Source organism: Nilaparvata lugens, unplaced genomic scaffold (genome assembly GCF_014356525.2).
Source record: "Nilaparvata lugens isolate BPH unplaced genomic scaffold, ASM1435652v1 scaffold5572, whole genome shotgun sequence".
NCBI lineage: Eukaryota > Metazoa > Arthropoda > Insecta > Hemiptera > Delphacidae > Nilaparvata > Nilaparvata lugens.
The window spans coordinates 1-17,995 of record NW_024091383.1 but is presented as its reverse complement, the minus strand read 5'-3'; the positions used below and the strand labels follow the sequence as shown (position 1 = coordinate 17,995).

Below are 17,995 nucleotides of genomic sequence, written 5' to 3'. Positions count from 1 at the left end.
TTGCTTAACTATCGGAATAGTTGTGTTTCGGGTCTCAATTATTCTCCTGCTCAGTTAATGTTGGTCGAATGAATAAAAACAAGTTTCCTTATCCTCAAGATTGTTTGAAACTTTATCAACTTCCTCGTAAAGAAATCGCAGTGCAAATAGAGAACCATAAATTTCAACAAAAAGCAACATACGATAAACAGTCACGGAATCGTGTCTCTTAAAGAAAATCAGCCCATTTATATCCAAGATTGGAGAACAAAATTATGGGAGCCTGGAGTAGTTATTAATGAAGCTGATGCCCCACGGTCCTATGTGGTGAAGTCTAATAGCGGAAGAATATTAAGGAGAAAAGAGAGGTTTTTAAGAAGAATATGAAATCAAAGGAAAGGTTGAAAAAGAAAATGTTCGAGAAGGTAAATGGGGAAGATGTTTGGATATCATGTTAATATTCAATCACATGAGAAATTATTTTGTTATCTACGTAAATAAAGAAGGTTTCATCAAATGATTAAGAATTTATTAAGATATTTTAAACAGTGACTACATGAGTGGGGTGTGAACCATGGAATAAATAAAACCTGAATCCCGTTTTTGCACATCAACAAGATCAAATCACAAAATAAGTTATCAGACAAGAATGAACGAACAACCTGTTGACCTTATCAAACCGTACATTAAATAATTTTCATCATTTGTTTCGTTTTATTTGGAGAGGTGTAGTTATAGATGCAATCGTAGAATTGTAAAAATTGTAAATTCACCTGAACTGCATCAAACTGCATCTTTTCAAGTTGTAACTTCCATGGAAAGAGAAACAGCAATGGCATAACCATGACAGGCAACAGTCTTCAGAATCCTAGTCCATGAATTATGATGACCAGGATGATTACTTGTGTCCATTTGAACCACAATTAACTCAAGACGATGATTTGTTGAGTATAAAGCAGGTTGAGCCGTGTAGGAGAATGAGTACAATTATTGAATCTGTAAGAAAATATGAACGACCATTAGAAAGGGTATAGTTTATATATTTACATATACATGTGAATGAATGCTAATTTCATATTCAGAATGAGAAAAATGTAGAAATGTATGGTTTGACTTCTAGATTTCTGCAGTTCAACCAGTACTTATATAGCGGAATTCATTCTATTCAAATAAAATAACTACACAATATTATTCTCTCATACCTTATACCATACCCTCTCATCATTATCTTATACCTATTCTTCACAAGTCACAAAACTGAAATTCTTATTCATATTTTAGATTTGTATTGAATTTTTCACATGTGAGTGATAAACAAAAATTACATAATATTATAAGTAATTACTTCAATGTAAGTGATGATATTACATTAAATGATAAATAGGCTATATAAATTGAATGAGGTAACTAAGTACGATTGTGAGAAAAAACTCTTTGAATGAGAAATTACATGGCAACAGTTTCATTCAAGTTTTTCACCCATTTTGCATGGGTGAAAGTTTATCACAACCAAGGTCTATAGAAAGAGGTCAAGACAAGCGGCCATTTTGTTGTTTGTTGAAAAGTTTTTTTACTTGCTGTTAGCCTGAGCTGATAAAACATCTAACTTGCTATAAGTAAAAAGAATAGAATAGTGTAGTATACCTGTATAATAAAATAATATGGAATAGACATATTCAGTCTTGCTCCAAAATTTACATAGATATCATGACCTCTATCTAGACCTTGATCACAACTAGTTCCGTTGCGAAGCATGGGCAGATACTGGAAAATTACAAAATAAATGATTCTCTAAACTCTGTGTAGTATAACAACATATGTTTTTGAATTTGTTATTACTGTTACTAAGTCTCCAAACAAACTCATTCCAATTCGAAACCTGTATAGTTAAAGTTATTAAAAACCTTTCTAAAGGTATTGAATACTTATGTCGTGTTTACTCTCATTCCTATTACAATTTTAATAACTTGATATTGTAAAATGAATACGATACTAAAGCCAGACAAGTTTAGTGTGGATCCAAACTTATCAACTGCAAGCAAGGAATGGACACATTGGCACAAAACTTTTCAGAACTTCATTACCAGTATCGCACCACAATCATCGGACTCTGAAAAGCTCAAAACACTTATCAACGTCATCACTCCATATATTTATGAGTACATAAGCGAAAGTGGTACGTATAACGATGCTATATCTACTTTAAGGAGAATCTATGTAAAACCTGTAAATGAAATATTTTCAAGAGATAAACTATCTGCACGTCAATAACAGCCTGATGAGACTATTGATCAATATCTTCATGCCTTAAAACTATTAAGTAAGGACTGTGAGTTTAAAGTTGTGACAGCTGAAAGAAATAAGGATGATTATATTCGTGACACATTTATTGCTGGAATGAAGTCTCCTACAATTCGCCAGCGTTTACTAGAATGTTTGCATTAACACTAGAAGAGGCATATAGTCAAGCCGATCCTGGAACTTGCATATGAACAATCATTAGCTTTCCAATCTTCATACCAACTAAAGCAACTTCTTCCCAAAATATTCAAGCCAGGAATCAGAATGCTGATTCAACATCACATAATTTAGAAAACTGTTTATTAGCTGCTGCTAATGAAAAATGCTATTTTTGTGGTATCTGAGACATCCTCGGTCAGCTGCCCAGCTAAAAATACAATTTGTCATAATGTGGAAAACAGGGGCACTTTGCCAAGGTCTGTAGGTCGAGTAGATACAAACCAACAATCAAAAACTCTAAAGATATTATGAACTCTATTGACCTAGCAGCTTCGCCCGGAGGATTGACAAAGAGTACAGTACAAGCCCTAGTTAATGGAAAATCTGTCTCTGCTTTGATAGATACAGGGAGTTCTCTGAGTTTTATAAACAATTCTACTGCTCTTAACCTAGGTCTCCTATAAGACCAGGTAGGGGTACTGTATCAATGGTACTACATCAATCACATCCAGTATAACAGGGCAATGCTTAGTAGATCTTGAAAAGTGCATACCACCAAATTACGATAAGGAAAGAAGAAAAGCACTATACAGCATTTGAGGCATGTGGTCAACTCTACCAGTTTAAACGCATTCCGTTTGGGGTCACTAATGGAGTGGCAGTGTTCCAACGTGTAATTGACCAAGTTATACGGTCTGAACAGCTACAAGACACTTATGCTTACCTTGATGATGTTACAATCTGTGGCAAAACACAGGAGCAACACTATATAAACTTGAAAAAGTTTATCAAAGCTGCAAACAAATACAACCTAACTATCAATAATGAGAAGTCTTCATTTTCATTGAAATCGATCAACTTGTTGGGCTATCATATATCTAACAAAACTATCAAGCCTGACCCCAGCCGATTGGAACCACTGAAAAATATACCTCCGCCTAGAGACACTGCATCGCTGAGGAGGACCCTTGGTATGTTTTCACATTATGCATCACTAATACCAGATTATGCCACTAAGGTGATTCCTCTTGCGCGTACTGCATTTCCCTTGTCTAAAGCAGGGTTACAATCGTTTGAAACTATAAAAAGTGAAATAATTGGATCTGTAGTAAGCTGTATTGACCCTGAAGCACAATTTATTGTGGAAACTGATGCATCTGAGAGCACCATTGCTGCTACTTTGACTCAATCAACCGTCCAGTTGCATTCTTCTCAAGGATACTTTCACCAGCAGAACAAAGACATTCAAGTGTTGAGAAAGAAGCACAAGCCATTGTAGAAGCACTGCGAAAATGGCGTCACTACTTGGTTGGCAAGCATTTCAAGCTAATTACTGATCAGAGGTCGGTAGCTTTTATGTTTGATAACAACCGTCATGGTTACCGTAAGTGAAAAATGAAAAGATAATGAGGTGGAAACTGGAACTGTCTTGTTTTCATTACGATATTGTATATAGACCTGGCAAAGATAATATGGCTGCTGATGCTCTGTCTAGAGTATGTTCTTCAATCCAAAATCAGGAAAATCTATTGGTTGATTTACATGAGTCTCTATGCCACCCAGGCGTAACACGTTTGTACCACTGGGTTCGGAGTAAAAACTTACCCTACTCAATTGATGAAATCAGACACATTTCAAACTCCTGCAAAGTGTGTGCTGCTGTCAAGCCCAAATTCTTCAAACACAAAAGGACTCTGATTGAAGCCACTTCTGCATTTGAACGGCTTAATATCGATTTCAAAGGCCCTCTGCCTTCATCAAGTCGAAATCGTTATCTATTGGTAATAGTAGATGAGTTTTCACGGTTCCCTTTTGCTTTCCCATGTTCAGACATGTCATCATCTACAGTCAAATCAAAACTGAAAACCTTGTTTTCTACGTTTGGGGTTCCTAGTTACATACATTCAGACAGAGGAACATCATTTATGAGTCAAGACTTGAAAAATTACCTAAACTCGCATGGAATTGCAACTAGCAGAACCACTGCTTACAACCCGGCAGGTAATGGACAGAACTCCTCATGAGCGTATGTTCTTACACCTACGTAGATCTGGAAACAATGGTGTTTCAGCTCCTTCTTGGCTTCTCAATTCCGGCACTGTCTATTTAAAAAAATTCAATCGAACATCTAAATATGAGCCACTTGTTGAAGAGGTCCAACTTCTACATGGAAATGCTGAGTATGCACATGTAAAGCTACCTGATGGAAGAGAAACCACAGTATCAACACGTCATCTTGCTCCGGTTGGAGAGTACGAAAACAGAGATCACGAAGAACAAACTGATTCTGAAAATGATGAAAATTTTCAATTACCAACTTCCGAACCTGAACTTAAATACTTCCATAATCCTCAAGCAACCCAAAACCAAGAAAACGAAACTAGTACTACTGCCGAGAGCTTACAACCTAGACAACAGACTACTGGACAAGAAAACCAAAATACATATCCAAAAGAAGTTTTAGAAATAGAAGACCTCCTAATTATTTGAATGATTACATTCATTAACTCTTTGGGTGGGGAAAGAATGTAGTATAACAACATATGTTTTTGAATTTGTTATTACTGTTACTAAGTCTCCAAACAAACTCATTCCAATTCGAACCTGTATAGTTAAAGTTATTAAAACCTTTCTAAAGGTATTGAATACTTATGTCGTGTTTACTCTCACTCCTATTACACTCTGTATATTGAAAAGATTTCTATTTGTTTCGGGAGTTTTTTCAAATAGCTAAAATTAAAAACTGATCAAAATCAATCTATTTTCAAATATTTACAAGTGAATTGGATGCATTAAAAATGTACAAGGAATCCTCACAGGATAGTGACGGATAGTTTATGGACTATCAGCTTTAGTCTATGAAGTAAAACACTAAAAATAAAACATTTGATGAAATACAAAATCATGATTATTAAAAATGAAAATGATACAAATAAACGTAATATGTAGTAATAATATAGAACAAGAAACTTGACTAATGATTCTCTATAACATGATGGTTTGCACATTTCAATGTTATAATACTGCAATTTTGTATTAGGATGTTAACAGGCTGCTGCTTTTAAATAAACTGCAAACTAAAATGTTTTTTTTTTAATAAATAACTGGTTAAAGAACCTGAGATCTGGTTTATATAGATACCACATACTTGAAAAATGAAAATTATGATACTAACCCAAGTCATCGAAACATGTTGACTCAAGACAATCGAAATAGAATTAAAATGATACAGTTGAATCAATTTTATAGCAAAATAAAAAATGACAAGGAGAGATTGTTCTGGGATTTCATTTCATCTCATTGGTGAACAACCAATACTGTTGATAACCCGTCCTGTCCTCAAAGCACAGGTTTGAGGTACAGTTAGGTTTGGCGCCGGTAAACGCACAACCAAAAAAGTGAGTGTTTAGTTATCGTGATCACTCACATTAGGGAGATTACTAATCATAGCCTATAATTCACTTATATTTGCATTTCAAGGGACGGAACGATCTGGCTTCAACCACGACTGCAGCTGGAGTGCCAGCCCGGGAAAGAGTGCCTGGGTAGAGGGAGGGGGAAGAGTAGAGCTCTCAGCCAACAACTCTTTTAGAAGGAGCGGGGAGGAGAGGTGGAAACACAATAACCAAACACAGGATTCCCCGGGAATCATTCCCGTTCAACTGGCAGAATCCACCGAGTGTATTATCAGTAATGGGAGAAATAGTATAATTTAGAATATTTAAATAAGAATGTTTTATTCAGATAGTAGATAATTATTGTTTGTTGGAATTCAATACTGTAATTCTAAAATCTTCCTATGTGAGAGTGTGGAGTTATTTCACTCCTATACGATATAGAATCCTAAAATCTATTTGAAACTGCCAAAGCAAACCCAAACTAAAGCTTAAATAACAAATTAACAATTCTCCACATTAAACAATATTTTTATACAATTTATTCACGGATATTAGAAGTTTGAAGATGGACCTTGACTGTTGTGACTCCTGGATTCAACTTTTTGAAAACTCCAACAAGATTAAATTTGTCGAAGTAATAAAAAACTTACATCTTTGTAAGTAATAGGACAAGGGTAGTCTATCTCATGTAGACCAACATCACAGACGTGAAAAAAGCAAACAGATCACAAAATAGGTAAATTTTATAAGATACTAACCTCTATTCAATTTAGATAACCAACTGGAGTAGTTATGACAAGCGTTAACGAATTTGTGACACGCACCATAACGTTGATATCTGGAAGATAAATTGTTTTTTTTGTATTTTATGCAATTTCGGGTAGAAGAAAACAATATGTTTAATCAATCCATGATTGCATTTATTCACAGTATGAGTATAAAACAGATAATATACGTCATGAATTCAACATGAAACCATGCATATTGTACTCAATCTTTCAGAGAAACGAAGAACTCCACTCAAAAAAATACTACATTATACATTCATGAGAACTCATATGAGAGAATAAAGATGACAAAATAAAGAAAAATTATACTGAGGAATAATTCGCCACATAAAATTCAAGATCATATTCACATAATAAATACAATATCAAACACAAGTACCTTACACCATCACGCTGATAATAAATTGATGAATTTCAAATTAAAATTAATATTTTTGATAATCCAATACCGTATTCCGTGTGGGGAAGCTTTTATAGTTGGATGTTCAATAAACTCTGTAGGGAAATTATTCATTATTATTTTGGTGAAACATAAATGAGCTGCTTACGAATGACTGTCGGATTAGAATTATACTATTCATATTATTATATAATTTTTTTTTGTATAATTAAATATAAATTCTCAAACTATGGTTGGAAACCATCATAAATAGCCGAGCTCACGATAGAGTGGATCTACAATCGCAGACAAGACTAGAAATGACGTCACAAAACAAGTAAAAACAACATGAGACATAAACATACCTGAATATTTGAATAGAGCTAGATAGGTTGAAATTAATAATTTACAACTGAATCAATAAATGCATATGTAATTAGAATGACATGTAATCTGGTCAAGAATTCAAGTTGGTGGTGCAACTAAAGCGATATTCACTTCAAATTTTAACGGTATCACTTATCACTGTGACTGAGCTGATATCATAGAGAAACAATAGCGTAAGTAGATATCCCATGGTATAGGGCGTTTATGTCGCAGCTTTTACTGTTATCTCAAGCCGATTACTGTCGATTATTGTCGATTTTTACTGTTTTGACCGGGTAAGTATGAACGGCACAATATGAGAGACTACCAGCGTCATAAAGCTTCACAGGAAAGAGCTACGTGGACTATCAGCTTGAGATAACAGTAAAAGTTGCGACATAAACGCCCTATACCATGGGATATCTACTTACGCTATTGTTTCTCTATGCTGATATTCAGTCAGACCAACATATTATATTATATTGGACCAAGTATATTATAGCAGTCTAGTCCAGCATGCACACGACGGGACCTATTAATTTTCAATGATAGAGCTGTTAAAACAGTAAATTACTAATAATAAAACACTAGAATATTGTCTAAAAATATCATGAATTTATTAAAAAGTTATAAACATGTTTCAACACTTACGGTGTCATCTTCAGTGTTGAAACTATGACACCATAGGTGTTAGAACATCTTTGTAACTTATTAATAAATTCGTAATATTATTAGACAATATTCTAATGTTTTATTATTGATGAATATCACTATGTCTCTCCAAAAACAGTAAATTACTATTTTAATATTGGCATAAAATCACCAGACGCGAACGAACATAGGTTGAATGTAAGGTCAGCGTAGGTTGAATGGAAGCAATAATGTTATTAAAAAGGAGTGCTAGAAGAGAAGTGAATCTGTAGAATAAAACAGTCTGGATATGACGGTATCCTGGGAATAAATGAGAAAATAACTTGAAAATTGACTTACTATTGACTATTGAAGGAGCAGAAGACGTTCAATCTTTGAGAGTTTTGCGGTGCAACTGGTGATACGACTAACCTGGGGAGGAGTTTAAATTTAAGAAAAGATAAGATATTTATTGATAATTGTTACAAGGCTGTCGCCTATGGTAACATTTACAAAAATTGACAATATACATCAATTGTTGAGATAAAGAGAGATAAAAGAACGAGCCTTGGAAATTTGTGCGTGCTCAGAACTAGTTGCTAGTCCGAGAATCTTTCAACTACTATAGTGAGGTCCACGTTATAATGGCATTGGAGAAAGATAAAACAACGTTGCCTATCCTCTGTCTTGTCAATGCCTTGTATTGAGGGTAACTGATACTGGTTTATTGATGTAATATTAACTGTTCATTCTCGTTTAAAATAATCAATTATATTGTATCAAGCAAGAAATAATATTTTTAATGATTTCATAATCAACATTGAATATTTTGTAAATTAATTATATTTCTACATTGTTAAAAAACGATCTGGGAACAGAGCAAAGCGAGAAAGAGATAGAGCTATCAGCTTTGTTGAATGATAGACAAGGATAGCAATACAATTGCTAATCAAACACTGCCATTATAACGTGGACCTCACTATAGATATGTACTCAATATTGGCTAATGACAAAGCCGCCGCAATGATGACTAATCACCTCAAATCCAGTACCTATATAGATATAATGTTGAAAATTGCTTCATTTCTGGTCTAAACTGATAAGATTATCAAACACTATCTTATTTAATTGTGTACTTGTACCTTTCAATCAGCGTTTCAAAAGTGAGCTTGAGGTGATTACATTTGTAACAAATGAATAACTCTTTTATATCATATTTTTATTTCATCAATATGGGCAAGCATATTTCTAGTATACAGTGCTGGAGGAATGGAGTGAATATGCTGCTATCGTGAATAAATATTTAGAAGTAGACAAGTTTACTAAAAAATAACTAATAATTATTTTTACTAATGCACTTCCACACATGGTTTCTCGTATAAATTGGAGGTATACAACTTCCATGCATTTATTCGTTAGCATTTTGATATCTCATCAAGTCAAAAACATCAAGTATCAAAAGTAAAAATATCAATTAAGAATCAATTGAAATAGAAAATATTCACCTCCATTTGAAGTGTGGACAGGACGAATATTGCTGATCCCAGATGGTTTAATATGTTGAACAATATGTCCGTTCTCACAAGGTGGACAACTATCAGATGATAATATTGAAAAAACTTCAATAAACGGTATCATATACTGTAAAAAAGAACAAACACTTTACATACATTCATTCGCTACTGGAAAATTATAATTTATAGCAATAGCAATGCAATTAAATCGGGCCTGTCAGTTAATTATTCAACTATTAAGCTGAATTCCCAAACAACAGTATCAGTGTAAGTCTCCGGTACAGTGAAGATAGTATTCCCATGAGTTCTAATGGGACGGCCGAGCGAGTGTGAATACATCAATAAGAACTTATGAGAATAATATTCTCACTGTACAGGAGACCTCCACTAAAACTAGTATGAGGGAATCCGCCTTTATTGGGAACATATGACTTCTGAGATGGCGGTATATATTTCACCATCAAATGGATGTTTCCAATAAGGAAGACGATAAAGGTCATGGACCTTGGTTAATGAGATTTTATTTGCCAAATAATTTTACAGACATTTCTACAAACACAAAATAATAACAGTGATAAAGTTTACAAAAGTACATAGTTTAGAAGTATACAGTACAATAAAATTAACAAGATTATGATATTTGAGCAAGTGAAAAAATTTATTCTATTCTATTCTATTCTTATGTGATAATATCAAGCAAAGTAATAATAAAATTTTGGCTCTACTGGCAAAAGTATCACTTGAACGCAGTAGTGAGTTTAATTAAAAAGTAATTATATAATATTATGTACATATACAAGAACTAAAGAGTACAAGTTTAAAGAGTTCAGTTGTTATTAAACAGAAGTAGAATAGAAATAGAAGTATAGAAAGATCATTGACAACAAAACAAACAAAGTAATCAATCAAGAAGTATTATCTTCGGTGATAAAACTCTTTGAAATTGTACTCAGTAATGCAGATGATACTATGATATTATAAGGAGCCTTTTTGAAGACAGACATTGCTTCAAATAAAAGAATTATAAATAAATTATAAGCTAGCGTACTGTATACGGTATACAAAATGATTCCAAATCATGATGATAGTTTAATTGTTATATAAGATACAAATGAAATGACAAAAAGGGGAAAGATTAGTGCCGGCTCGTGGGCAAACTTGAGGAGGACTCAATGAGTATTTTAATACAAACCCATATTCCCAAGAATATTAAGTTAATTTACTTTGTAAATTTGTTTGACTGAAGCAGCAGTTTTCAAATAAGCTACCCTTTGAATAATATTAATTTTGGACTGGTCCTATTGAGTTTTGAATCAACAAATACTCTATTTATATATTAAAAATCTACTACATGGTTATTCAACTTTCTGTTTTTGAAGAAATATAATAAATATTTTGAGATTTAAAAATAGTTAGTAGATCCTACAAAATAAAGTGATAGCTACGAGAAGGGCTTCCAAGAACAGAGGTTTTATGCTGATACTGTAATATTCCAAAAAACGAGATACGTCTTGAAATGAATATACTAGTAGAATTATAATAAGGAATGCTTTGATTACAGTACCTTATCGTTTTTCAAATTACGAAGTCTATCCTTCTCTTCAGCTTCACTTATAAAATTATTTCACTTACATAGTGCGACATTCTAATACAATCAGTATTAGGCTACTTGAGCAGTAGCAGAAGAGATCATAACAGATAAGAGTTTGTTTTCAAATCACATCTCTATGGTAATCACATAACCTGGAATATGCTGCACTATCCTTCTTGAAACTTTACAGATTAAGACTCAAAACTTACCAAACAAATTACAGTTGTAATTAAGCAAAATAATTATTAAATTATAGCCTGAATACCAAGTTCATGTGTTACATACTCAAATTAGCAGATGACAATCCGATTTCGTGCGGTCTAAGCTGACCACAGTCATACTAACCCAACTAATACGAGCAGATGTAATGAATATTCAATTATTTGAAAGATTGATCGCATATAAGTTAACAATCATAATAGAATAGCAATTATTTTGATAATCTCATGTCCATTGATAGGGATATAATTATTATTTCTCAAGAGTCAGTGAAATATGAGGTAGTGAGTGGCGGAGTGAGAGAGACGGAGTAGTAATCTACTAATTGTATACATGTGGTCATGAACGATATATATGTTGGTTTCGGTTGGAGTCCAAATCAACCATGTTCTCGCCATGCAATATGTCATGTATACACCCTCCCATTTGAAACGCTAAGTGCAGGTTGCACAAAAGCCGGTTAAATTTTAACCGTGATTAATTCCACGAGAACCAATCAGAGAAGCCGTCTTTTCAAAAACGCCTTCTCTGATTGGTTCTTCTGAAATAAATCACGGTTAAAATGTAACCGGCTATTGTGCAACCGGGCATAGGGTAAACACATACTGGCGGCAGAGCGGAGCGTGGTCAGAGCGTTCATGATACACACAGAAAGCGTCTGAGCGTTAAGCGTCAAGGGTCTAGAAAATGGCGTTGTCTAAGTTTGCACGGACGTTACTTTGTGAGAATAATTACTCAAGTATTGGATATTGAGCCAAATTTTCCCCACAAAATTTACTAGATGGTCAAAGAATTGATGATTTTTAAAATTTCATAGAAATATGAATTAAACTGATTAGAATAGCCTTACTTTTGATTCAAAATGCAATAGATAAATTTACTCTTCTTAATAATCAAATAATACACATTACAGGGGAATTTGGGCAAACAGTAAATATACTAGTGTACTAGATGATGAAAAATGTAGTAGAACAAGTGCATTATTATGTACAAGAGTAGACCAGACTGGCACTCGCACTGTGACGCTTCAAAAAACAAACTAGCTTGTCCAAAGTTTGGCGCCACGCTCCGCGAGTAGAAGCTTCCAGTTTGGATGCAATCAGGTGTTGCATCTTATTACTTAACATGATATTTTTCACGACGCTCCACAACGTCGTGAAGCCCCGCTCCGCTCCGCCTTCAGTGTGTTTATACCCTAATAAGTAAAATTATGGAAATGTGGAGATTATGGACTCTCAGCCGAACGATCTCTGCTAGCATGTTACCTCTGCATAAAACACTGTCTAGCTGCGTACGGTAGACTTCTCTTGTTACTCATACGGCTAGAAAAAATTATCGTGAAATTCATGAGATTTACAATGCTGATGCTAATTTAGTTCTATCCTCTAAAACGCTGATAGTACAGAGTGTTTGAATAAGAACTCCCTAGTTTTAGGCATAAATTTAATGTGTAAATTAATGAAAAGCTACATCAACAAGTGCATACAATGAAAGAGAGAACCTTTAGGTTTTGTTTAACATCAGTACACTTTAACATGGGATCCATTTGTTGCCCTGCACACGTCGAGACGATATTCAAGTTCCCCCCATTTATTCACCAGCATATCAGGTGTAACGGTCCCAACAGCCGTGACGGTTCTTTCCCGTGAATGGTTTATGTCTCGGATTTTTTCACTGTACACAACATTTTTAGTGTATCCAAAAGAAAACCAGAGGGGTTGAGTCCGGGCTTTGTGATGGCCAAGCGATTGGGCCAGCTCTCCCTATCCTTCTTCCCGAAAGCGAGTGTCTAGAACCGCGCGCACATGATTACTGTAATGAGGATGGGCGCCATCTTGTTGGAAAAACACAAAACTGCAGGGGGACAAAATTTAGACAGTTTCTGAATCAAACACCACAAACTGGAATAGTGTATATTACTTTTTAAATATTCTATGACACATTAAGACTACAGAGTTCTTATTCAAACACCCGGTATTTTCAAATATGTATTTAGTAAAGGAGGGCTGCGCCCAAGAGTCCTAATGGACGAGCCACCACTGTAAAAGATAGTTATTTGTATAAAGTATAGCATTGTCCTCAAAAATACTGATACTTCAAATACTAGATTTAAATTGTCGATAACATTGACATTAACTTGCCTTGTAAATGAAGACCACGAGAATTATTTGTCTTATGATCGTTTGTAGGACACAATCAGAGTCCACGTTTTCCATCTCTTTCGATCCACTTTTGTTGAATGGATTTGTGACGCCCCATAGCAAAGTGACAGTAAACATCTGCAACGAAAGAACTGAAAAATTATTTTCAATCTTGAAAAGCAATTTCCATGTAGTCTACACAAAAACATCAAGCAAAAAAATTATAATCTACGGCTAAACAAGCGAATAGAACGAGTAAGTCGCGGTGAAGATCGATGACACTAAACAGCTGTGCAATTATAAAAAGTCATTGATTTATTGATATAATAAATGTGGATATAGGAGACCGCTAGCAAGCTGGAATCTTGACCGTTCTGTTCCTGCTCCAAGTATTTTTCCTTAATGCCTTTCCGTAAGGGAACATCCACCAAAAAATCCTTATGAGAATTATAATTATTTTTCATTTTCACTTTCCATTACGAACTGCTTATTATCAAAGGGCGGTTGTGTTGCTTTAAAAGTATTCATTCACTATGTAGCTTTGAAAGTACGGTATTCATTCAAAGTGATCGAGAATTATTAAGATGAATTCTCATGTGTGATCCTTGTTGATAAGCTTGAAGCACCCTATTTTTCTTGAGAACAATCTTTCATTCCGTTACTGACAATATATTATACCAATGCATCCGGACATTGATTCATCCTATTCGTAAATCTCAGACGAGCTTAAACGGTGTAAAATTTGTGATCATAATTCGAGATTGTCTTTGAAAAAATTTGTGACTGTATTGGAAAACAATGTACTATGGAAGATTGAATTGTTAAATAAGATGAAAAAATTAGTTAACTATGAAAGTAGATCAAGTTTCTAAAACATTATTCGTTCAACACTTTATACAAAAAAGTTTGTCAAGTTTTCAGCGTGTCATGTTTTCAGTTCGTCAAGTTTTCATTTTGTGAAGCTTTCAGTCCATAAGTTTTCAGTGAATCAAACTTTCAGATTGTCAAGAACTCATTTCGTCGAGTTTTCAGTCAACAATTTCACTTTTGCCGAGAAGCAAGTTGTTTCTCCCAATGTATTTTTTTCAATCTGTTCAACCATATAGGCTAGTTGGTTTATTTCTAGCCTAGCAATAAGTTAGCCATGTGATACTTTGATTGAGTGGTCATAGGTAAAAAAGTGCATGCAACGGTTTTATTTGTCCTATAAAGCACTGGCAAGTTGTTACACGTCTGGCAAGACCAAGATGTGTTTTAAAAACTTTCATTATATAACCGTTGCATTAACAAATAGATTACCAGAACAGTTGCCTTATTTTACTACATTTTTTCATGAATATAGATTGATTGTCGTATACATAGATATGAAATGAGATAAATTCATTACTTTACAATCAAGTTCTTGAAAACCTTTTTCAGTGCAATACGAATACAGAAATATTATAAAAGCAGGTCATACTTTATCTTAAAAGCCTAATTACACATTTTAAAGCGACTCATAAATACTGAGAATGAAATTATTATTGCATACTTCAAACTGTATAAAAAATTATACTTCTACCCTAAATGAATTAAATTCATTAAATGATTTAAAATAAGAAGAATAAGCCTAAACTACTGAGAGATACACCAAGGTCGAAGTAATATATCAACAAATAGTAAATAAAAAAAAAAGGAAGGAAGAGTACTTACTCTGACTGGTCATTCATTTTGTTTCCACATATCTCGGATTCAGCCAAAGAATGCAGCGGGCAAACGGGGCCACCTCCAAACCTTAACAACATACAGCGCATGAAGTTCACATGAAGCAACCTTATCTGCTGTGACCTTGGTCACACGTTCGTCGTCGTATTCGAACCAGATTTTTTGTTCGTCCATAAACTCGTAGCAAATGTAATGTCCGCTATTAGGACTCTCTCCTTTATGGCATATAGTTGCCATAAGGTCATAGGTCTTCACCTCTGATTGGCATTCTGAAAAACAAGTACCAGAATGAACTAAGTGTCTATTGAGTTGATCAATGAAACATGCTAAGTTTTCCTTGTTGAGTCTGGCAAGAACCTCTTGAGGTTGATAACACAGTACCTCGGGTAATTGCATAATTTTGGAAAATGTTATCCCATCACGCTCTGCATTACACTTTCGACACCTGTACATCTCAAGTTTCGATCCTGTACTTATCAAGTAAACAGGAAGCGTTTACTATTGAATGCTGTTCTTAACATCTCATTTCAATCTCTTTCCTATTAGGGGGTGTGTACACAGAGAACGGTCAGGCGTTCCGATTTCCAGAAAGCATATAGATATATAAATTATATATACAGAATGTTCTGGAAAAAGGTGCCCATAAGTCAGGGCGTGATTCAAAAAAAATAAAATAAAAAAGAATAAAAAAAAATCTAATCAAGTTATACAGGGAGGAAGATTTCGTCTGAATTTCTGTGCCCCTGCTGAAACGAAGACCTAAGGGTATTTGTTGGCTGTTAACTAAGATCCTACAATTCAGCGTACTTAAAGTAAAATGAACTGAGAAATTGAATAAAACCGTTTCCAGACCTTTAGCTACAGTAATTTAAAAGATATGTGACAAAATACGCGAAACTTGGTCCCAAAAAACAAGTTCCTTTAAGGTTTGAAGCAGATTTACTATGTTAAATGTAACACAAAATATTTTTCTATGGAACTTGTAGAAAATTAATTTTGAAGAGAAAGATGTAGAATAAGTCTATAATAGACAAACGCAACCTTCAAAAAATAATCCTTAATCACATACAAAACGCATGAAAAATAGAGAGCTTAACAGATTTTGTCTATTTTATCATGAAAAGTAGAGAGCTTAACAGATTTTGTCTATTTTTCATGCGTTGTGTATGTAATTGAGGATTATCTTTTAAGGTTGCATTTGTCTATTATAGACTTATTCATTCTCTTCGAAATTAAATTTTCTCCAAGTTCTGTAAAAAAATATTTTGCGTTTATTGTACATTTAACATAGTAAATCTTCTTCAAACCTTAAAGGAACTTGTTTTTCGGGACGAAGTTTCGCGTATTTCGTATCATATCTTAAAAATACTGTAGCTACAGGTCTGGAAACGGTATTATTCAATTTTTCAGTTCATTTTACATAAAGTACGCTGAATTGCACATCTTAATTTACAGCCAACAAAACCCGTAGGGCAGCGGTTCGTTTCGGCAGGGAACTGAAATTCAGACGAAATCTTTCACCCTTTATAACTTGGGAACCAAGTATTTTCGGACCTATGTTAATAAGAACTTTTTTCCTTCGTTTGATGAGAGGAATCAAGCCCTCACTTAAAAATATCACAATGATAATAAACTATACTTCCCATGATAAACATATACTATGCTTCAAATGTACTCTTCATAGGATTTCTCAGTGTTCATTAATAGCTTTAGATCATTAATTTGAAGAAATCAAATCTGGTCAGAAAATATTGTTCAAGTTTATGTTGATTTAAGAATCCAACGTGAACTATACTGATTCATGGATTCCTTACCTGCAGACATATTACTGATGAGATCTTCCAAATACCAGAATTCTTGCAGAGTGAAGGTTTGATAATCTTGAAAATCAGTACCTGTAGGTTTTCTATACGGGTTCCAAGATTATTATGTATGTCTGAACATTTGCGATGGCTAGCTTGCAATCGTAGACTCATCATTTGCGAAGCATTGTTTACTGCAAAACAAAAGAAAAATAAAGAGAATGTTTCCATTCAAGTGCTTTTGTAAAAAGTACGAGTCATATTACGAGACAAATTTCTAGCTACGCTACGCTTGGTGTGTGATTGCCATCAGGCCTACAAATTATGAACTTTAGATCGATTCAACTTAAGAGTTTGAATTCTTGTAAAACTTTACTTACGAAATTTTTATTGTTAACAAAAGAATTGTTAGCAAAATATATCATTTAAAATTCATATTGCAATAATAAAAGTCATTTTTAACCTCGAAATATCGTTTTTATGAGACATTTATTAATCTCTAGTGACCAGAAAAGTTTTTTTTGCAGAAAGGGGACATGTCCAAAATGTTAATTAATTTTAAAAAAATGTAGAATGATGCTAGTTGAAAATTACCCTTATATAGGACTTGTTCATACATAATAAAGTTAGTTTTGCCAGGGAAAACTAACCATTAAGTTCGAAATTCTAGTAATAGGAAAGTTTTCTCACTCTACTGAAAAATTTTCTTGCATGGACAAGCAGTCCACTTTCTGCAATTAGCGATTCATTTATATTCATCCCGTGAATGGCATGAAAAATCACGTGAGAGACATGAAAAGATGATACTTGAAAGGTTGATCATGAAAAACAGTGTAAAAAATGGATCTATATGCAATATATAGATATTTTAAAGATGGGTTATGCATAACCCCATGTTGTCTTCAGCGTTGCTTGTTTTGTGTTGTCTAACTCTACTAGTGAAAACCAGGCTAGTTATTTATTAGAGCTAGGAGAGTACTCTAGTTTTAATTACCTTGTAGTAAAAAGTCTTCGGAATGGAATG

At 33.9% G+C, this 17,995-nt stretch overlaps 2 long non-coding RNA genes across 2 annotated transcripts; both read right to left on the bottom strand.

Annotated features, from left to right (window-relative positions):
- Nucleotides 1-218: 218 nt before the first annotated feature.
- Nucleotides 219-9,641, bottom strand: LOC120356027. The gene is made up of 4 exons (XR_005573895.1): nucleotides 9,506-9,641; nucleotides 8,361-8,432; nucleotides 6,596-6,675; nucleotides 219-975 (listed from the first exon to the last, which is right to left on the bottom strand). It is a non-coding gene; the product is annotated as an uncharacterized LOC120356027 (long non-coding RNA).
- Nucleotides 9,642-13,471: 3,830 nt separating this feature from the next.
- On the bottom strand, nucleotides 13,472-17,995 carry LOC120356028. The gene is made up of 4 exons (XR_005573896.1): nucleotides 17,966-17,995; nucleotides 16,984-17,165; nucleotides 15,158-15,438; nucleotides 13,472-13,603 (listed from the first exon to the last, which is right to left on the bottom strand). It is a non-coding gene; the product is annotated as an uncharacterized LOC120356028 (long non-coding RNA).